Source organism: Eumetopias jubatus, unplaced genomic scaffold, assembly GCF_037043125.1.
Source record: "Eumetopias jubatus isolate StellerSeaLion01/CBP00866 unplaced genomic scaffold, mEumJub1_p1.0 scaffold_9, whole genome shotgun sequence".
In the NCBI taxonomy this organism is placed as follows: domain Eukaryota; kingdom Metazoa; phylum Chordata; class Mammalia; order Carnivora; family Otariidae; genus Eumetopias; species Eumetopias jubatus.
In genome coordinates this window covers 6,454,725-6,477,592 of record NW_028274815.1, presented here as the reverse complement: position 1 = coordinate 6,477,592, position 22,868 = coordinate 6,454,725, and the positions used below count along the sequence as shown (strand labels likewise).

The 22,868-nt window shown below is 48.4% G+C and overlaps 1 long non-coding RNA gene across 10 annotated transcripts in view; it reads left to right on the top strand.

Moving 5' to 3' along the window:
• Positions 1 to 2,364, top strand: part of LOC114205935 (uncharacterized) — a 227,144-nt gene extending 224,780 nt beyond the window's left edge. For all 10 annotated transcript variants that reach the window (XR_015768890.1, XR_015768891.1, XR_015768889.1 and 7 more), the window contains 3 exons: positions 654 to 817; positions 1,365 to 1,580; positions 2,028 to 2,364. This is a non-coding gene — a long non-coding RNA (uncharacterized LOC114205935). The remainder of the gene's footprint in view (positions 1 to 653; positions 818 to 1,364; positions 1,581 to 2,027) is intronic.
• The last annotated feature ends 20,504 nt before the right edge of the window (positions 2,365 to 22,868 follow it).

Genomic DNA, 22,868 nt, shown 5'->3' with positions numbered 1-22,868 from the left:
CGCACGTGTGCATTGCCTACTGCCCCCAGCCCACCCTGGCTCTTCCTGTCAGCCCAGAGGGGCTGTCTCCCCAACCCAGATTTGGTGTTGTACCTTGCCCTTTCCCTTCGGAAATCACATCAGGTATGATTCTATCTCGAAGACTAAGGATCGAACTTGAAAAGGAGCCAGCTCTCATAGTGTCATTCCTGACAGATTTCTTAATTAATCTGCTCAGATTGTCAATAATGTAATTCACTGTTGATTTAGAAACTAGTTATATGAGCACTGCTAGTGCCATTGTGGGAAAACATCTGAATAATTCAGCTAATAGATGGGAAACTCACCCAGATTGCTGGGGCACAGGGAGGGAACAGCTAATTCAAATGAGATGAGCTCAAGCAGGGTGATTCCAGCAAATTCCAGGGAGCAGGGAGAGGTTGTCATATTACTGGGGGCAGCAGCTGCCTGGTTTAATTATTGTCATTTTGGTTTTTGGAAAAAAGAACGTGGGTCTGACACTCTTGCAGGCAGAGGCCATTAACACTCTTGAAAAATACTGTGGAATTTCAGTCTAAAGTGTGTGATCTAGTTGATTACTAACTCTCAGCTACACTCAGCATGTTAGTGGGTCTTATTCATTTTTTTAAAGATTTTATTTATTTGTTTGACAGAGAGAGAGACAGCGAGAGCAGGAACACAAGCAGGGGGAGTGGGAGAGGAAGAAGCAGGCTTCCCGCCGAGCAGGGAGCCCGATGCGGGGCTCAATCCCAGGACCCCGGGATCATGACCTGAGCCGAAGGCAGATGCTTAACGACTGAGCCACCCAAGTGCCCCAGTGGGTCTTATTCTTGCTATAATATTATTTTCATACGATTCTTATTTGAAATTTGTGAGTGTAGTAACATGCATCACCAAAGGAGTATAAAAATGACTTCTTCTTTTTTTTTTTTTTTTTCCCTGGGAGGTTCATAGTCATTCGGGTATTTCCCAGAATTGACTAGATGTATCTTGGGATTATGGTGATCACTCTTTATACGCCAAAACTTGGTGCTGGGTTGAAAATGAAGTTTATAGATTGGTGACTCTAATTATGTGAAAAGTCTTGCATAAACATAAAAACTCAATCACTTTTAGTTATACACTTAACATTTTGTTTTTATGGAAAATAATAAAATTATATGAAGTTGAGCTGTTATACTAAATTTTTTCGCTATGGTGGTTAGAGTTTTAACAACCCTTAAGAGCAGATCAGTTAGTGCTTAAATGTAAATGTTCATCAGAATCATGGTGCTTTTGATAGGAAATGTTAATTCAATTCCATTTATCGGCAGTGTCTCACACTTTTCTTCTGTTCTCTGTCTCTCCCTTTCTCTCTGCCACAGCATCCTCACAGGCACGAGCGCTCATGCGCACACACACCACTCTACACACACACACACACACGCACACACACACCACTCTACACACACACACACACACACACACACACACGCACACTGTCACCTCACTCCCAGTTTTCTTTCATGAGTTCTGCAGAAAAAAGGAAAGAGAAAACACTATCCAACGCGGATACCTTGACATTGACCAACTTCTAGCAGGTGAGAGTCAATTCTGTGTGGGATCTGTTGCCTTGGATTTTAATAAAGTCAGGACAGATTTCACGTCCCAAATGGCACCGGAAGCCTTAGGAGACAGGATTGCCTTTTGGGGCTTAGGGAACAGAAATGTGGCAAACAGTTCTTGAGTGCACCTCTGGCTGCATGCAGAGAACGTGTGTAAAGTGTGGCGTGCGTTAGAATCAGCCTGGCTGCATCTAACACCCCAGGTAAGGGCGGCCCGAGCAAGATCAAGCTTCTCTCTCTCACTAAGGAAGTCTGGTGCAGGCAGCTGAGGGCTGGGGTGGCCACGCCAGGGTCACCAGGGAGCCCGCCTCCTGCTGTCCTGCTGTTCTGCCACTCCGAGCAGTGCACAATTTGCCTCAGGCTCATGGTCATCTCATGGTCAAGATGTTTGTGGGCACTCATGATCTCACATCCGTATTTCAGGGAGAAGTAAGGAGGAAGAGGAGAAAGGGTACCGCTCCCCTCCCTTCTGCTTTTATTAAGCAGCAGTTCTGGAAGCCCTCCTTCCTTCGCCTCCGCACATTTCATCTTGCACATCCTTGGCTGGAGCCCAGAGGGTCACACCTAGCTGCAGAGGGGCTGGCCGAAGTCGTCTTTTCAGCTGGGCACAAATAATACTGCCCTTCGCTCCGGGAGGAGAGGAGACTGGATATCTGATGGGAGCCTGAGGGCCAGTTCCTGCCAACAGTAGATGCTTTACAACAAGCAGTGATTATAGCTCTAATGAAACCACAAATAAATGCTTCCTATTTTTACTGAGTGCCTGGGTATTTTGAATCAAGATGATTTGAAAAGAGTATTGTCTCATGATCGCCCAAGACGACAGCCCCGATCATGGCTTTCTGTCACTTGCCCTGTCTGTATACATCCCCAGCTCCGGTCGGGGAGACAAAGCGCTGGTAAATGCTGTCAGGGCAGGGAACGTGGGTGACAGGTCCCTGAGATTTCTAATAACACTGGGTTGTTGGAAAAAGTAATTTGTTTTTATTTATGTATGTAATGCGAGCATTCTCTGATCATGTATTCCCTGGGAATCTAATTTGTAAATAATTACTTGACAGAATGAAACTGGCTGGAAAAGTCTGAATATGCAGAGGCAGAGGCGGGGGTGGGGGGGGGGGCCCGAGAGGAAATGTTAGCTGAAAGGCCAAGCACCTGAATGGTCCGACTGCAATTTTTCATCTCTCAGCAGTTAGCAGCTAGTAAGGTCCCTAGTTAAAACAACACACATTCTCAGGCTCCAGACGCAGCAGACACTTAGCCGGTCATTAGCAGAGGGGCCGGGAGCAGCTAACCTACTTGTGGCGCTGATGGAATGCCTGTCCCCAGGGAACGGAGACCAGGACACACGGGGCTGTTCTTCCTGTGCAGAGCGGGGGGCACAGGGAGGGGCCAGGGACCAAAGGTTTGCGTCCCTGTCCCTGCCAGATTTGCGTGGCGAAGCTCCAACTCCCAGGGTGGCTGTATTTGGGGATGGGGCCTCTGGGGAAGTAGCCAGGGTTAAATGAGGTCGTGAGGGTGGGGCCCTAATCCGGTGGGAGTAGCGTCCTTCTAAGACTAGGAAGTGATACCAGGACCTCACCTGTGGGCAAGCACAGTGAAGATACAAGCCAGGGAGAGAGCTTTCCTCCCTAGCAACCCTGCCGGACTCTGGTCTGGGACCTCCAGCCTGTAGAACTGCAAGAAAATCAAGGCTGTGGTTTCTGCTGGCCTGTCTGTGGTGCTTCGTGCCAGCAACACAAGTGAACTAACATGGGGTGGGGACACAGAGCCGGGTGCATCAGAGAGATCTGGACCAGCGGCCTCCCCATATTCCTGTGGTGCCAAGTCCCGGGCCTCCTGCTGGATTTGCTCGCTGCCCTGAATACCCGGCTTTTCCCTCTCCTGTCGATTCATTCTTCAGATTATTCATTTCAGCAGAGTCGCTGAGCCTCTCTCTGTCCCAGTGCAGGGCTACACTTACATCTCCAGCAGCAGGAAGAAGAAGGAGCTCAGGCTCTGTGGCGACCATCGAAGGGCCAGTAGTAACCTCACAGGTGCCCTTTCTGTGGGCCGGTTCTGCTGTCAGCACTCGTGGTGCTAAATTGTAGGAGGCTCACACAAAGCCTGAGAGGTCAGGGCTGCAATTACCCTGTTTTACAGGAAAGGAAGAGACTCTGAAGGTGAACCAGCTTCTCCAAGGATACCCAGCCCATAAGTGCCAGAGCCAGGAGGCACAGCCAGGAAGTCTGCACCAGGCCCCACTCTCCACTCTGTGGTCAAACCAAATTGTTACAACCCAGTTGGGAAGTGCTTCTGTGGCTCCAGCCCGGGCCCTGCAGCAGCACAACGGGGGACCCTCTCAGGGGTCGTGGGCCAGGGAAAGTCTCCCCAGAAAGTCCTGTCCGTGTGGGGATCTGGAGGGCAGTGTACCCGGGTGTGAAGAACAGGAGAGGGTGCTGTAAGCATCAGGGGCAGGGGAATAGGGGAGCCGTGGGGTGTGCTGGGAGCGCAGGATGCCGGAGGTGTGGGGGGGGCAGGGAGCCAGGTGGGGGGCTGCAGGGGGTCTGTGTCATGGAGGGAGGGGACTGAAAACCACAGAGACCCATCAAAGAGCCTTCATCAGGGGGATGACATGGTCCCACTGCATTTTGGAAAGCTTACCACAACTACGCTGTGGGGAATGCTGGGCAAAGTGGCAGGAGGAGCAAGAGCTTTTGAGGCAGGAGCCAGGTCAGAAGGATGGTCTAATGCCCAGGGATGTGGGGGCAGCTTGCAAGGTGGTAGAGGTAAGTGAAGGGGTAACCCTGCGGTGAGCTGGAGAGCTGACTGGCTTTCTGGAATGTGGGGAGTGGGTTATTAAATACCACCACTATTAAACATGAAGTTGTAACAGTTTATAATTACATAAGTTATAGTAAAAACAAAGATCATAAATACTCAAATTCATCACATCCTAATTATTTTACTATCACCTACTCACTGTTGTCTATTCTTTTGAGGGTATTTACATCCCTCCTATCTGTACGGTGAACACAATGGTGTGCTGTTGTCAGGGGTGTCACACTCGGTAGCTTGAGACTTACTACTATCCGGTGGGAGTATTTACACCAAGGAAATCGGCAAGCATTACAGATGGAGTTTTTTCTTTTCAACACACCGTGGATGAGTGACCATCCTCTAGAGATAAAGAACATGAAAGAAACCTACTCATCCTTCCAGGCTCCATCTGGAAGGCTCTCCAGCCTTCTCCCCTGCAGCGTCCTGATATGCCAAGCACACCTTCCTCACAGCCTTGATCCCTCACAACCTACTTGTGCCTGCCTCCCCTTTCATTCTGCAAGCATCGCGATTCTTCTGTAGGCAGAGCTTAGCACAGAGTAGAGCTCATTCTGCGCTTGTGGAATGAAACAACACGTGAGCAAGTGAGTAAAAATGGCTTCACTTTTCTACATTTGTTTCTCTTGGGCCTTTGGGATGAGCCCTCCCTCACTAATGGGTAGAACATGAAGGTTATGATAAGCCCCAAAGTACTTTCGGCCTCAGAAGCAGCCCGATGCTCAAATGACATTTCTCATCAACGTGTGTCCCACAAGATGTTGGAACGTCTAGTGAGAAACTATGTGAAAAAGAACACTTTTGGAAGAAAGAACTTCGAAGGCGACATGATAGTCCACTGAGCTGAGGAAAATGTGCCCGGGGAGCAAGGACCCACACATCAAAGGGATTCTGAAGGACGATATGAAAGGAGAGCCACATGTCCAGATCACCTTGGGGAAAGCTGTCTTTGTAACTGATCTGAATCAAGGGCAAGAGGGCACAAGGACGTCAGATTTGTTTGAAGAGAATAGCATCCTGTTAGTCTTGGAAAATAATTACACAAAGCCACCAAAGCACCACTTCCTCCCCTCCCCCATGCACCCTCCTCACCAAGTAAGACTCTACATCAAAGAGTCTCTGAGCCCTATGTCTGCCTTGCAAGTCACCTCAGTTAACCATTTGAGAGCAAATGCTCAGAATGTTGATGTAAGGGGGTAGAAAGAGCTCCCTGCCCCTCCCTCATGGTTCCACTGTGTCCCCCTCCTCTGGGGCTCACTTCTCCAGGCTTTGGCAATTTTTCTAGATCCCAAGAGTCAGGGGACCCAAACTCATGGGCTAACTCCACCAGCTTCCATGGGAGCCTGGGCAAATAAGTTTTGAGCCTTTGCCCCATCTGTAGAATTAGTCTGTTCCCTTGGCCTGTGTGCCTCGCAGGCTGTAGGGAGGTCCAAGGAAGTGATCCACAAGAGACTCCACGGAGCTGTAAGCTACTGTTCCTGGCTTTATCAGTGCCATTTCTAGTGTCTGGGTCCCCTCTTATTTGACACGAGAAGCCCAAGGCCCAGAGATGAGAAGCAACTTGATGAAGTCCCACCCAGGGCCTGATAGGTGGGTCTGGGAGTGGGTCCCGTGCCCTTTCTGTTAGAAAATGCATTCGACTCTGGGTGGCCTTTCTGGTCAACTCTTACTATCAGCCTCAAGGCGGGTGAAGTCATCTAAATAAGAGAAAGCCACTGCCACATATTTTGCTATGGATTTCCAGCCAGGGAATACAGACATACCACACACACTTTTACACCCCTACCTGCACCTCATGCCACTTGGTTTTAGGATGAGTAGAAGTACACACTCTTTTAACAGAGCCACATGAACTAGGAGATGCATGCTCTCTCTCTCTCTCTCCTGGTTTAATACATTATAAAATTGGATTTTGCATCTCCTGTTCCTGCTGTACATTGTGCACTCTGTCCACAGCTCTTTGGATAACCTGACCTTACTCAGACTTCAGCCACCCCCAAGACAGCCAGTGTTCGTCAACTTCTAGCCCTTTCCCTGGGGAGGCATGTCATTTCCATGCTAAACCTTCCAAAGCATCTCCTTGGGACCACAGGTACCCACATTAACACTTGCTGTGTTCGCTTGCACACTGGGTGGTTGTGCAAGGCGGACAATGAGCTAGACACAGAGCTGATGATTGCAGTACACTCCAGTGAGTGCCTAGAGGGGCATCAAAGCCCTTCAACAGAGGGCAAAGCCTGGGAACTTCCTATCTCCCACCACTATCCCTTTGGCCCAGCAAGACTTGGCCCTCAATAAATGTTTATCGTATGAATGCATTCCTGAGTCATCCCCACCTTGCCAGGTTTGTTCATTCATTCATTCATTCATCCACTCATTCAATTAGTTTTTCATTCAACTTTCGTTGGGTGCCATTTACATACCAGGCACTATACTAAGTACTGAGAGAACAGAGACGCGTTAGATACACACCCTGCCTCAAGGAACCTCATTCCCACAGGGGAGACAGAAATATGCACAGACCAGCATCTTGTGATGAAGTGAGTGCAACAATGGAGACATGACAAGGCATCCAGGAAAGCGGTCCTGGCGGATGGGAGGGTCAGGGTGTCTGAGGGGTGGAGGAGGGATCAGGAAAGGCCCCCCTGGATGGGGGAGGCCAGGAAGTCCCCCTGAGGTAGGAACACTGGAAAGCCGTGTCTGCAGGAGATTGCCATGGAGGATCCATGGCCAGCGGTCTCTTCAGAAAGATGCTGTCCTCTCTCTCAGTGCGGCTTTCCACCAAAGCTTCCTGCTCTGGCTTATGGGGTGACACCTGGACCAGGGAGAAGAACACTTGGCTCCTGAGTCTGACCATTTTACCCACTGTCCCTTTCTTTCCTTGGCCAGCATCGTCCAAGTGGGCTCAAGAGGCTAAGACTGCGATCTCAACCCTTGTCCTCCCGAGTCCATGGTCCAATTAGTGTAGCCGGCAGAACACTGCCCCTCGGGGAAGGCATTTTACTACCCAGTGGACTTCAATCATCGCCCATCCTTCCCCAAAGCAGAGTGGCCCTCTAGTGCAGCTTTCAAATGCAACCCTGGGATAGGACAGATTTCAAGGATCTTTAAAAATGCAGATGGTCTCCTGAATAGGCTTCAGGTCCCAAGTAAATCAGAAGCCATTTAGAAACATCGAACGCTGTGGCTAGCATGCACAGCCACGACCTACATTATGCCTGAGGAATTGTCCTTTTCTTCACACCCCTTTTGATTAAAAGGAAAGTCCAGTATGGGCAGACTTAGGGTGAGTTCCTTCTGACACCAGGGTCTTGTTAACAAGTTCACAGAGGCATAAAGCCAAATGGGACTTGGATTTCATATTTGGTTCAAACCGTTGATTTCATAGATAAAGAAACTGAGGTCAGGGCAAGTTAGAAGTAGTTTCTAACTAAAGCAACTAGTGGGTGGCAGAACTGGAACCCAGCATCTAGCCCCTCAGCCCCTGTGCTTGCCACCACATTTCACTCATGGGCTTCAGAGCAGTAACTTCTCGTTCAATTGATCAGTTATGGTCACCTACATGACAAGCACTGTATCAGGTGTCGTGGGATGACACCAGTAAAGCATGCAGAGCCTTGGTCTTTAAGTATATTACAGTCTTTAAGTACATTGGTCCTTAAGTATATTACAGTCTAGTGCAAGGCAAAAGCTCCTGTTAAACTCACATTCAATGCTGACTGACTTTGCGGAGTAGAGAGGTACGAGCAGCTACAAGCTCCAGAGTGTTCCTTTGAAAAATAGAATTTGAACCAGGACATGCACACCAGACTGAGCTGGGGGAAGACGTGGCAGAGAGTGCCCGAGGTACTCTGACTCTGGATTATATTTGGAAATAAACAACTCTTTAAAACCACTACTGAAACTACAATTTTGACCATTGTTCTTGCATTTTAGTTCTTAATAAAACAGAATTTTTGGGTTCCTTTTTGTCTTCTTTTCCCTTTTCCTGGGATGGGTGGTATTATTTAAAGCTGTGAGCTGTGAGCATTTTAAATGCATGCACACACGCATACACTCACATGCTTATGCTCTTACACGCACACATATGCACACACTCACACATGCACACACATGCACACACACGCACTAGGAGCTCTCCTTTCAGGAAGGAGCAGCAACAGTCCACACGGAGAATTCTGCACTATAAACTCTTCTTCAGCTAGATTATATGCAGGACAAGTGTTGACTTTCAATTTATACTGCTGACATGAGTCATCGAGTGCTTTGATTCTTAGTTTATTTGTCCTGTCTTCAGTAAAATGGATTGAACGCAGGGTTATCCAACCATGACGTGGCGCCTTGATGCCGCCAGCGTGGGGCTGATGAAACCTGAGTGCCTGACACTATCTTATAGGAATATAAAAATTTGATTTGGGCTGTAGCCAGCCTCCCTCCTGCTCTGGTACATGGGAGGAACATCTGGGGAAAACACTCAAGTCATTAACTGCAGCCTTGGGTATTTGCATAATACCTGCTCTATCAGAATCTGACTCCATACTTCCAGTTGGCCCCAGATGTAGCTTATCTAGCTTATCAGAGTGACGAATCTTGCTTTCCTATCTTCCATCCCTTATCTTTTGAAGTATTACACAGAATTATGGCTCAATTTTTAAAAGCTCAGAATGAGACAACTATATTAATTTCTAAATTAAAATTTCAGATTTTCACACTTGCCCAGTTCACACATCTTTCCCTCCTCTTTCAGAGAGATTGTCTTTAGAGACGTCTTCCTGGTGGTGAGAGTGTTAGCTCATCACCCATGCAAGCTTCAGGGGTTCTCTGAACCCCCTCTCATACTCCATGTATAAACTCTGTGTTTATGAGCCTTTGCATATACTCCAAGAAAGAAGGTCCACATTTTCATCAGAGATTTGTAGTGACCCATGGCTCCACGGGGTTAAAAATCTTTTGGAGAGAGATTTCTCATGATTGGGCAACTAGAAAGGATCTGGGAAGCCATTTAATAAAAATTGTCATTTCACAGATGGGGAAACTGAGGCCCAGAAAGCTATAATTATTGTTTCCCAGGCCAGTGCAATAAGATAGTGACAAAACTGCAGGGGGGTCCAGGAGCAGAAACACAACTTTCTTTTTCCCTGGAAGTCAAAGCACCTTCCACAGTCCTGGGAGTTGTGGCAATCTCTGTACAGAGGGAACTAGGACATTCGACGTGTTTGGAAAGGACTGTTTTCCTCGTTTGCCTTTTTTTGGTCATTGACCCTGGCAGCTGGGAGGTATCTTCTCCCACAGGTCTGTCCAGAAAATCCTGTTAAACTTCCCACCAGAGCCAATACCTAGTGCTGTTCTTTGGGGCCACTAGGCACCGTCCCACCTCGGGCAGGACTCCACGGCGAACGTGTGTGTGCCCTTGCATGCGCTGAGGGAGTGTGCACAGGAATGCAATTGCGAAGCAAGCACTGGATGCTCGTGATAGGGAACCAAGAGAAAAAGTCTCAAGTTCCACTTTTGTTTAATGCTTGGCTTCCTGGAGGTTTTTTTTTTTTTTTTTTTTTTTTTTTTGAGATGCTATCTGTTTAAGGAATGTCTTCTTAAGCCTAGATGGGTGAATGAGAGAGCTCACTCAGCCTTGCTTTCTGTTGCAAGATGTAAGCCTTGTGGAAATTCGAACACCTCGGAGCTTAACTTCTCAGCTGCGGTCACAGCAAGGGCTGTATAGGCCCCCGGAGAGTGGCTTCACCTGGGGAGGCCGTGACGAGGTGGCTTGGGAGAGCTGGCTTGGATCTCCAGAGAGAGTCACCATGTATGGCCACTCTGCTCCACCAGAGACTGTGTCTTAGGAAAGCACAGGCTCAGAAGCTGCTAGAGACCGCGGAGCCTGAAACTTATTTCCCCAGCTGAGTAAACCGAGCCACCGTGACTAGCTCCGTGGCGGGTCAGAGATGAAAGTCAAGCTTGGGGTCTTGCCCTAGTGTCGTCTTGATTAGTGACATTAGCCTGCAGTAGGTGAAACCACAGGGTGAGCATGTGCGGGGGCTGGGCATGCACGTTAATCACCCGTTCGGTCCCGATGACAAGAATAATGCGCAGTGCGGAGGGTTATGCACGAGGCACTTTACAAGACTTGTCCCATTTCATCTTTATGACAATTTAAGGTTGTCATTTTACAGATAAGGAACCTGAGTTTCTGGGAAGTTAAGAAACTTGCCCACATGACACAATCCCTGAGCGGCCACACGGGAACGCCAAAATGAGAGTTTGTAAAGATCGTGCTACTCAAGACTCCCATGACCCTTGTCGGTCCGTCCGTCCGTCTGTCTGTTTTTTCCTGGAGCACACCCAAACCTCTCTGAGTTTCCTGTTTCTCGGAGCAGGATGTACCCAGGGTCTTCGTTCCCACTCAGAAGTGAGGGTGATCTGCCCTGGGTCTGCGTTCCTGGGGTCTGAGGCACCCGGGGAAGGTGGCTCCCCACTACCCCTCCAGGTGGCTGGGGTTTGACTGGCGGTTCTTTATGTCCCTCACATCCTGCCTGCCTCTGGCAGCCCCTTTCAGCAGGGCGTCAAGTGCTTGGACCAGAGGCCTTTTATAGCCATCTATAAATTGCTTTATAGCAATCCAGTGGACCATTATTCTCTACAAGAATTTGCATTTTATTTCCAAATAAAATAACATTTTGGGTCCTTTCTCTTGTTTTCTGTTTTTGGTTCACAGTGATTTGGTCCTGGTTTGGTTGCGCTGAGTTCACCAACTCCATGTCTCTTCTTGTCAATGGAAAAAATAGGAGCACCTCCTAGTCAGAGGTACTTGGAGCTCAGGGCTCAGCACAGGTCCTTTTTTTCTTTCCTTTTCTTCTCTCTCTCTCTCTCTTTTTTTTTTTTTTCTTTTGACTGTTAACACCCAACTGTGACAAGCATCTTGGTTATCCAAATGCTTGTGGTTGATCGCTTGTGGGTGGCCTTCCTCACTCCCCGGAAGGGATTCCCTGCCTTGGGAAGAATTAAGAGTGGTTTGGCGATAGGGGGAGAATTGTTCACGAACACGGCATGTCCTGTGTCCTGTTGAGGCAGAGGCGAGCGTGACACCACCCTGACCTTAGGCAGCCTCTTCACTCGCCTGCATCTTATTTTCACTTAGATCCCTGACTAATGGGTGGGAGGGGACGGAACCCTGGGAGGAACAGAAACCAGAGGTCTGGGCTTGGCAGGACCCTCCCTGTTAACCTCAGAACTGCCAGGGTGTCATCTTGGTTTCCTGTCACTTGCCAGAAGGAGTGGGATTTCAACTGGTTTCTCAATGGGGCAGATCCAGTGGCCTCTGGGTGGGTCTGACCCAGGTTGGTTCAGCGGGAATGTGCCCAATGTTGGGGCTGCCCGAGGGCCTGTTCAGGTTATGGGAAGGTCAGGACCACCTGGTGGACTTGCCCTGCTCTGCTGATGACAGTGGGATGGAGGGCCAGTGGTGGTGGGAGGGGCCCAGCCTTGCCGGGACGTTGGGGTTCTAGAAAGCATGCATCTTGTGGGCTTTGTTGTCAAAGTTTTGTGGAGCATCACCCTTCTGCTCCCTCAGCCCTGGCTTTGGGGGCTCTCTGTCAGGCCCACAGGTCCCAAGGCTGTTCAGGAGAAGCCTCACCTCTTAGCCCAGGGCCCAGCTGGTCAGGGAGGATGCACATGAAATGGGGGCGGGGGGGATGGACAGTGATTTCAGCCAAAAGTTACTGCCACCTATAGTAGTTCTTTTTTTTTTTTTTTTTTTACTTTAAAGCAAAATCATAATGCTAGCCAAAGTCAAGCCTTCTCGGTAGCTAATGATAGCAAATGTGACCTTTCGGTTCACAGACAATGATGTACTTAAACATGGGGGGGGGGAGAATTGTAATAAAAAGAGAGTAACCCCTTGATTAACAGCTGACATTCGTTGGAAGGATCCCAGAACATTAAAACAACTTTACAACTTCTGTTACTCTGCAATAAGAAACGATATATCAATGCTCTGTATTTTGGTCCTTACAACACATTCACAGGCTTGGGGCCCCTAACCCCTTTGCACCAATGGGGAAACAAAGTCGTGAGGAGTTGAAGTCAGAGGCTCCCAGCCAGGAATCAGCAGGGTCAGGACTGAGCCACAGGATTATCGGTGGGAAGGGTCCTCAGGTCTCTGTCCTCAGCCTCTCTTCCTGGGGGGGTCATGCACACAGAAGCCCCAGAGGAATTCTTTGCACAGGGAGAGTGGATGGTAGGTCCTGTCCTCAAGCAGACATAGAACAGAGCCTCAGAGTGGGGGAGAAACTTGCTCCAGAAATGCCAGTTCCTGCTTCTTCACTCTAGATCTCCCCAGCAAAGCTCTCTGGATCAAAGCCAGGGCTCTGCCCGCCTGAGCACCCGCCTCAGGGGGTGTGGGCACCCACTACATGGAGCACCCCGTTTCCATCTTCAGCGGTGTGCACTTGCCTCACTGCCAAAGGGCTTACCATGTTTTTCCTTTGCTTGTTTGAGAGAAGAGTACAATTTCTTCAGGACTTTTCCTCAGATCTGTTGTACTGTATGGCATCCCGACATCCTCCTTGAAAATTTTAGGAAAGAGCCCTGGTCTTTGGGATGCTTGGAACTCCTTTCTGCTACATCTTGGGCCTCCTCTCTTTGGCACAGAATCCCCCTAACTGGCCAGAAGGAATATAAATGAGTTGTTTGATGACTTCACGTATTTATTGCACACTTGCCGGTGCTACCGTGAAGGGTGTGGAGGGTCCTAGGAAGTGTAAGACAATTATAATCCTGGGGGTGGTTCAGTGTAGTGTGAGAATGTCTTAGGAATGCAGAGTGGGGAGGGGAGAATCTTAGCAAACTGTGAAGTTGCTGGGTGTGATGATATTTTGATATTTTGAAACATTAATTGAGGTTTCCTTTTTCACCCCAGATTTCTTTGTTCCCTTTGCTGTTTTTCCCACTCAAATAGAAGCTTTCTGTGCACCATCTCAGGTAAGAGAGCAAGGGCAGAAAGAAGAGAACAAAGAACAGTCCCATGTGGCTGCCCAGGCCCCTTTCTAGAGGATGCACTTGCACCCCCTTGCTGGGAACAAAGGCTGTGGACGGCTCACACCTGAGCTCTTTGCTGGACGTCACCCTCTGCTGCCGGGACCTGCCTCGCTCAAGGTTACGTGCCTACGGATGACACCCGTGCTCATTTCACTGACAAAGGCAGGAAAACAAAAGCTCGGCCCCCTCATCCAATTCGAGCCAAACCTAATGGGCTAATTCAACTCCAGAGCACCTCTTAGGGTTGGCCGGGGGATGGCCTCAGTTGCAACTTCACTGCGAGTCAGGTTCTCCTACTGAAAATTCCTGTCTGTCTTCTTTCCAGGTGAACATCTCAGGAACACTCCCTGATAAAGCTGCATGCATTTTCCATCTCAGACAGTTTCCAGGAAACCTCTAAGGCGGTTGACACAGGACCGGGCTGTGAAAAAGTGGACTCTAAATGGAAATTTGGGGAGGAGCATGGGGCTAGCTGACGGTGAGGGCGGTGTCCCTGGTGGTGAGTGGGGCCCAGATGGCTCTGGGAAGGCTCTAGGAAGATGGTGAGTAGGAAGTCCGTGGGGCAGGGCGATGACAGTTGAGTGCTCCTCAGGTTGAAGAGAGCAGGAGGCTCAGGGGAGGCTCATTGCTTTAAGGAAAACTGTGAAAGCCCAAGTACCTCCTTGGCAGCTTGTAAGAAAACTCCAGTGTTCTCCAGCTGGAAAGCAGGTCAGCTGGAGTGCCAGTTGTTATCTTAAGTAATGCGTCTTAAGAGTTTTGGAGAAGGTGAAATCCTCAGGCCTCCAAAGTCAGGGTCCTAATAGGGAATGAGTGGGACCCCGATACTTCGGACGGGTACCTGGACAGTTGAGAACTTTGCACCCTTATGTTCCCTGGAATTCTCCGGGGCTGCAGAAGTGATATCTACTCCTTACCCCATGTAGAAGATTGTTGATTCCCCTTTCTTGAAGATCCTACAGAGGCCTCAATTAAGGCAAGTATCTTACAAGACAATGCTTGCCCTCTCAGAGTCTAGCCCCATATTCCTTCCTGGCAAGCAGATGAATGATAAGGGCCAAAATCTCAGTACAGTGTGACTAAGTCTGAGCTGGGCAGGCAAAGGGAAAAGGGGCTTATATGGAAAAGGAGCTGTAGGATCTATCTAACATGTCCCAGAAACCAAGAGAATAGTCCTAGGATCAAGTCAAAGAATACAGAATATAAAGTTGAATAGGGAGAGTTTAGTGATAAGGGAGCACTCTGCCTTGGTACAGGACTTCACATCTTGGCCAGAATCCCTGGAGGCAATGCTAACACTCTGCTAGGATGGTGCCGGAAAGCCTGGAGGTAGCAAGGACCCACACTCAGGCAAATGGTGGAGGAAGGGACCAAACAGCTCCAAGACTGGTCATGTTATAGTGGATATGTTCCCGAGATGGCTGGAAGATTTCCTGTTTACAGAGGAATGCACCGGTGGAAAGCGGCCCCAGCGTCAGTGAGAGTTTCAGGAATGGCTATGCTCTATGGGCCAGAGCTGAAGACAGATGTGACATCACAGAGTGGGTTCTCGGGAACAGTGGGGAGGACAGAGGTCAGGCGCTGTTTTCCTCATCAGAAGGGAGCTTACAGGCAAAGATGCCAACGAGAGGCAAGATCGGCGGGGCGACCAGGGGGTATCTTGCCCTGCAGAGAGCTGTAGAGATGGTCATTAGATACATTGATCCTAGAAGTAAGATAGATTGGCAGCTGATGAGGGTATTGCTTAATGGGTACAATTAAAAGAAACCACATATGGGTGATTAAGAGGGTTAGCAAAACCACCCCGGCAATAGTCAGGATCTCTTGCCTAATTGAGCTAATTCTCAGACCCAGGCCCCTAGACTGAAGGGGAAACAGAGTTCCTCCCTGGACCCTACAACATTACAGCGGGTGTGTTTGGCAATACTTCCTCTGGTTCTTCTCCGAAAGGGACCTAGGCCATTTGTGCAGGCAAATGCACAATAGGGAAGGAGGAATACCTAAGCTCTCTGAGGAGTATCAAACTGACATTGAGACTTGGGGACGCAAAGTGCCGCCATGGCCCCCCTGTTGGAGAACAGGCCAGGAAATCAGTTAATGAAAGGTATCTTGGCTCAGGTTCAACTCACAGTCCCTGAACCTAACTGGGTGTCATTTCCCTCAAGTATAGCCGGGAATAGATACCCTCAGTCTTGGCAGAATCTGCCCATTGGTTCCTTTGCTTAGAATAAAGAGATTGTTGAAGTGGGGCATACCGTTTTCCCCACTAGGGAGTAAGTCATAAATATGATCACATGACATGTTGAGGCAGGAATGCTGGGGATGAGCGCCACTCTCAAAGACAGAGAATATGGGGGTTGTGCTCCTTGTCACAGCCCCATTTAATTTGTCAGTCTGACCCCTACACAGACTAGATGAACTGTGATAGAGGACAGAGCACTTCCCCAAAGTGAATCAAGCAGTAGTTCCCTTCGCAGCTGCTCTGCCAGAAGTGGTTGTTTGTTTGTTTGTTTGTTTGATTGGTTGGTTGGTTTTCACTAACGGATATTAACATAGTCTTTGGCCTATGGAAAGAAGCCATTGATTGGGAAATGTGTTCTTTTCCATCCCTGAGAAGAAGATCAGTAGCAGTTCAGATTTACCTAGAACAAAGGATACTTTTACAGTCCTGCTCCAGGTCCATGTTACCTCTCCCATGCTTCACCCTATGAATAGTCTGAAGCCACCTGGACTCTCTGAACATTCCAGAATATCGCATTTATCTACTACATCAATGCTCATGCTAATTGGATTAGATGAGCAAGAAGTAGTAAGTCAGTGGAGGGCTTGGCAAAACACAAGGACATTAAAGGCTGGGAGATCAACCCCATGAAGACTCAGAGACATGCCACATCAGTGACATTCATAGGGATCCAGAGATTTGGGGTTTCCTGAGATAGCCCCTCCAAAGTAAGGAAAGATTGCATCTCATACCTTCCACCATTAAAAAGAAGCACAATGCTTAGTAAGCCTGTGGATTTTGTAGGCAGCATGTTCTGCTCCTGTAAATACTGCGTCAATCCATTTTCTGGGTGATACAGAAGGCTGTCATCTCTGAGTAGGACTCAGGAAGGAAAGAATCTGCAGCAGGTCAGGCAGCAGTGTAAGTGATCCTGCTGTTTGTGTCATACAACCTGGCTGACCCTATGGTCCTCACTGGTAGAAATGGTATGGTATGGCAGATCTCCATGGTGCTACAGAGATGTAAGATGGGGAAAAACATCATGTGGAGCTTATGGCAAGCCCTGGGAGAGTCACAAGTTAACTACTGGCATTTTGGAGAAAGGCCGTGTCATCAGGAACTGAAAGGTATGCATCATTTGAAAAGTAGCTCTTAGCAAGATTCTCGGTCCTGGTAGAGTTGGAACACGTTACTAGGAGATGTTAATTAACTATATGGCCAGGCTGGACTCTGTGAGATTCACTGACTTATAAGCCTGGGTGGATTCATGATAAGGGGAAGTGGGATACCCAAGCCTGGGCATAAGCAGGGTCAGGGTGAATGAGGAAGTTGCACAGTTAGCTGGGCCCCTTACCATCCACTACTGTTTTCTGGTATTTTTCTCTCAGCTCACACCGATGGTCCCCTATGGGGCCAGGGCGACCTGATTCGCTGGTGCATGTCAAAAATGGACTGCAGGTTACACCACTCAGGGATGGCCTTGGAAGATGGCAGTCAGGAGAAATCCTCCAGGGGACATACGTCTGGGTAGGTCATCTTGTCATCCAGTCCCTAGGGAAAGAGAGATGACCTGAGATAAGAATATGTGCCATGTGATACTCATGGCAAAGTGCATGAACAGGGGTGAATATTCCAGAAACAGAAAGATTGGCATAGGGAGGACAAGAAGGAGCTTGAAGACGGGCTTACAGGAGTGAGTACAGTGTGAAGATATGCATATCACATGGTAATGCCCAGCAGAGTGCATGCATCATGGAAGAGGTAGCAAAGAAACAAATGGAATGACTAGCATCAGCCTGTCATCAGCCACCCCCATGCAGGTACAACAGATGCCACAGTGGCAGAGATGAAGGCTACATGTGAGCCTATTGGTATGAGCTTCCATTTACCAAGACTACCTAGGTACTATTGCTGCTGAAGGCCTGATCTGCTAGCCTCAGAGACTAGTCATGGAGCCCCCAGTGCAGGTAATAGACATTTGGTAAAAAATTGACTGCAGGGATCTCTTTTACCATGGAAGGGATACAGATGAATCTTGACTGGGGTCATCAGATAGTCTCGGCATAGGTTTGCCTATCCTTCCTGCAGGGCCTCGGGCAGCACCACCACCCACCAACACAGGATTCCACATACTATCAGTTCAGGTCAAGGGACCACTTCATCGCCATGGGGGTTCAGTGGTAGGCACATGACCATAAGAGGCACTGTTTTCATCACATATGACATCACCTAGAAGCTGCCAGCCTGCTAGACAGGTAGAAAAACCACTTATGAATATGGCTAAGGTTCCAGGTTAGAACTAATGCCTCATGAGTGTGGAGCATGATCCTCCGGGACACAGAATGCATGCCACGTCGATGAGGCTGTGCCCCTGACAGGTAGAGCACGTGGCTCTGAGAACCAGAAGTTAGTAGTAGGAGCGGTCTTACTCATCATTGCTCCCAGTGACCAACAGAGGGAACTGTGCTTTCTGTCCCTGCCATACTAGGTTCTGTGGCATCCAGGGGGAGAATACCTCCACCAGAGGATACAGTAGGACTTTTACTGAATTTTATTTTACACCCACCACCTGGTCAATTGATAATTGACCAGCAGACAAGAAGAAGAGCTTTTATACTGGCAGATATAACTGACCCTAATCATCAGGGGGAGTTAGGGTTGTAGATGCACAACGAGGCCAAGGAAGAATGTGTTCGGTGTTCCGAGGTTGCTCCGGGGAGTCTCTTGGTGCTCCTACTGCAGGTGGGCAAGTACAGGAGTCATATCTGGAGAAGAGAGTGAGAACCAGGGGTACAGCCCCTTCAGAGGTCCTGTCTGGGTCACCCTACCAGGCAACCTGCCTAGCCCAGCAGAGGCGCAAGCTGAAGGAGTGGGGAATCTTGACTTGGTGGTGGAGGAGGGGATGGTAAGTGTCAGTGACAGCCTGAGGTCAACTGTGGCAGTGGGGGCTGTTGTTTATTCAAATAACCTTCTTTTCTATGTTTCCCAGGTAAAGAGTCCAACCAAAATCCCGAGGAACTTCTGTGGTGGGGCACACTCATAAGAAGCGAGTGAATCCATAGTGGGTGTGGACTGCAGCAGGCACCGTGGGGCTCTAAACGGAGCTCTCTTCAGGGTCTGGGCATCCACCGCTCAGCTGCCTCGCCGGGAATGGCCCTCAGCCACAGGGACGTGCCCCACTCAAGCTCCCCTCACCGCCCAGAGCACGGTCCCCATCCGATTACTGACTGACTTGGGGGTCCAAAGGCCTGGCCTGCTTGCCTCAGCTGGGGAGAGACCTGGGAGAACGTCTCCAGCTCCCGAGCTCTCTGCAGATGGCTGAGGTCCAGATGCAATCTTGTCGAGAGTTTTCTCTTCCGGTGCCCGATTCCACCTCCCTCCCCTTCCTCAAAGATGTGTCTTCTGAGAGCACTCCCCAGGAAATCCTCTTGCCACAGCTTTGCGTCTCAGACTCTGTTTCCATGAACACAACTCTGTTTCTGGAACACGAGCTGACTTTTCAGTTCCAGAGCCAAGGGCTTTAGAATATTGGAAAGGCCTCATGGAATATATAAGGTTTGGGGGAAGAAAATAAGTAAGAGTAACAATAGCTTCTCCCAAACAAAACCAAAACAAAACAAAAAAATAAAATTAGGGCAAAAAACTTCCCCAGTAAATTTTCTTTTATTGTTATATTGTAACCCCTTTTATCCCTAATGATGTTCTTACTCTAAAATCTACTTTTTCCCCCCCTGATAATAATATAACTCTTCTGGTTTTATTGGTAGCATTTGCCTAGAAAGTCCAAAAAGCTTCAGTCTATGAATTTTGTTTTAGTTAATGTTAATCTGGTTAGAAAGCTTATTTTTCATGACAAATTCTTGAAGGCATACCCTGCTCCCAGTACATTGGTGGTCATCTGTGGGCCTGAGTGTGGGGTCTGCCCCCCTCTCCCTCAGAGGGGGCTGGGAGTCCTTCAGGCTCCCAGCTCTGTGGAAGGGTTTCCTGCCATGGGACCCGGGCTTTTCATAAAAGGCCATAAAGATGAAAGTTCACCAGATTTGCTCTCAGGGCAAAAGTGATTTCATTACTACGTTTCTCACTTCCAATGTCCCCCATAGATTTTGACCTGGTAATTCATAAAGATGCTTTTACGAATGAAAAAATAGATATATCCAGAGTTCTTAGCTGTTTTCAGGATTTAGTCTGAACACTGGGCCTGCCGTGTTCCGGGAAACAGAACTCCTAGAAGTACATTTTTTAAGAAAGAAATTATTGGTAATGGTGGAATTTTACCATCCACTCACTGTGCATATGCAGAGAACTTGTTTAGCACATGTGATGGAAATATCCACTTTACCATTGGCATGACGGATTATAGGATTCTAAAGTTCCATCCTGTTCATTTTAATTCACTTCGTAAGACAGAGAGAGAGAAATCCTTCACTATTTATTGGATGGGTGTGTGTTACTAAACAGTTTCAATAATTGATGTGAATTATACAGTCAAGACAATAAATTTGCAAGTAAATGAAAGCCACTTACATGACTGTTTCGTGGAACAAATATGTAAGATGTGAATATTTATGATGGTAAATCAGATTAAGCTGCTGAACACTTTTTTCTCATCTGTCACCAATGATGCAAAGCTCGAGGAGTAAGCTATCAAGTTTTTGTAGTGTGTTTTGATTAAATAAAAATAAACGAATCACATTTTTGCGATTATAAACTAGTTCATCAAATGGGGGAGGCAGTGTAAACAGCCTTCTCTAGAAACATATGGTTGGCAGTGTAGGCTTATGAAAATCGTGTCATAGTTCAACATTTAAATTAAGTACAACCTCCAAAGGCTAAGAAATGATAACAGATTTTATAGCACTGATGGTAAAGCTTCATGTTGATTAAAAAAAAAAAAACTATGAAACTCAAAACTAAGTTTTAACGTCTCCAAATTGTCTCCAAAGAACCTTGAGTTTGTTGTTACTCATTAATGTTTTAGGACTGTCCTTCCTGCTGTCAAAGTTCTAAAAACAGGCTTTGCCTTTAGGATTCTTTTCTCTTTCACCAAAATACAGGTGTGACATTTAGGACAATTTGTAAGTTTTTTGCTAGGGAACGTAAAAGAAAACCCATCTTTTATTCTCCTTCGGCCTTGGACCTGCTGACGCTCCCACTGCGGAGTCCGCACTGAGGGAACATTCCGCGGGAGACTGAGACCTCAGGGAAGCTGAGGAGATGCACACTTGTGGTGTCCTTGCTTTTACAACGGGTGGGTGTTGGATCCCATATTTGCTCCGCCAAGGGCAATTTCACAACTTCCTTGTTCTCCCCCGGCCTTCACCCATGCCTTGCCCATCTCTGCCCTCTGAGCCGATGACCCCAGTTTCCCTGAGCTGGTGGAGGCTCAAGCAGAGGCTCCATCTCCCGACTCATGGCATCCCACCTGTGTGCTTCCATTTCCCTCCCACAGGCCCTCTGCAAGGCCAGTGTCCTGTACGGAGTGTGTCGTGGGTGGTCCTGGGTATTTTCTCGCCAGCCCATTAGGGCTTCCCCTACAAGGTCCGGTCTTCAGTTTCTGTTGGGCTCTTTCCATTAGCATTTGGACTCAGCTGAAGGAAAAACACAAGCCACACTGGCCGCCCCTCTAGCTCCTTGAAGGAACCTCAGTGACCCCATCCCTGTTCTCCACCACCTCACCTCTCCTCCCCTCTTTCACCCCCTCCAGTCAAAGCTGGGGTGAAGCCCACGCTCTAGGAAGCTACTTTGTCACCAGCCACCTTCATCTGAGCAAACCCAGCGGTCAGCGCTTTCTCCCCCTGGACCGTATCTCTCAGCGCTGTTTCACACATGGGTCCCCTCCTTTCTTTTGGGGATGCTCTCACTGCTGGACTTGTGCAGCACAAACAGCCTCCTGCCTACCACCCTCCCTGGGCTCCCGGCTGCTGGTTCCCAGACATCATTAGCGATTCCCTGTATTAATTTCCCACTGTGAGAAATTGCCACAAACTCCGTGGCGTAAGCAGCAGGAGTTTATGATCTTACAGTTTTGGGGAGTACAAGTCCAACACGGGTCTCTCTGGGCTAAAATCAAGGTGTGGATGGAGCTGCACTCTTCTGGAGGCTCCTGGGGAAAATCGGCTCCCTTGTCTTGTCCAGGGTCTATAGGTCACCCACACTGCTTGACGTGTGACCCATTCCTCCACCTTCGAAGCCAACAACATAGCATCTTCTCTCCTGCTTGAACTCTGCTTCTGTTCTTGCATTTCTCTCTGACTAGTGCCTCTGCCTCCATCTGATAAGGACTGTTGTACATTTGGCTCCCCCAGACAACCCAGATTGTCTCCCCATCTCAACATCCTTACCTTCATCACATCTGCAAAGTCCCTTTTCCTCTGTGAGATACTGTATTCACTGGTTCTGGGGATTAGGATGCGATCATCTTTGGTCGGGGGAGCTTATTCAGCTCACTCCCCCTTCTCAGGTTCCCCCCTTAATTTTGGAGCACCTCAAACTTGGCCCTTGGTCTGCTTCTCTTCTCTGTCCGTACTCTCAGAGAAGATCTCACTGAGGTTTCAAATGCCATCTTTAAGTCAATAACTTCCAATTTCTATTTCCACTCTTGAACTCACCTCTGAGCTCCAGGTTTGAATCTGCAAGCAATCTCCCTACATTGTCCATACAACTCACTTGGGCGGTTAATAATGACTTCAAATCTGCCAGAGCCACAAAACCCTCTTTATTTCTCCCCTAAATCTGTTGTTGTTCCTAAGCCTCTTTCAGTAAATGGCTCCATCATGTTTTGTTACCCAGATCAAAAACACAAGAGACATTCTGTATTCTTCTTCTTTTATTTTTTAAAGATTTTATTTATTTATTTGAGAGAGTGAGCGAAAGAGAGAGAGAGAGAGAGAGAGAGAGCATGAGTGGGGGGGCAGGGAGAGAGAGAAACAGACTCCCCGCTAAGCAGGGAGCCGGACGTGGGGCTTGATCCCAGGACCCTGAGATCATGACCTAAGCCTAAGGCAGACGTTTAACAGACTGAGCCACCCAGGCGCCCCTGTATTCTTCTCTATTTTACCCCCTTCCACAACTAGTCTATTGGCAAAACATTCCTGCCACCATCACTGTATTCCAGACTCCACCATGGCCAGCCAGGGCTCCTGAATTAGCCTCCTCACTAGTCCACCGGATCCTTCTCCCTCTCCAGTCTACCCTCC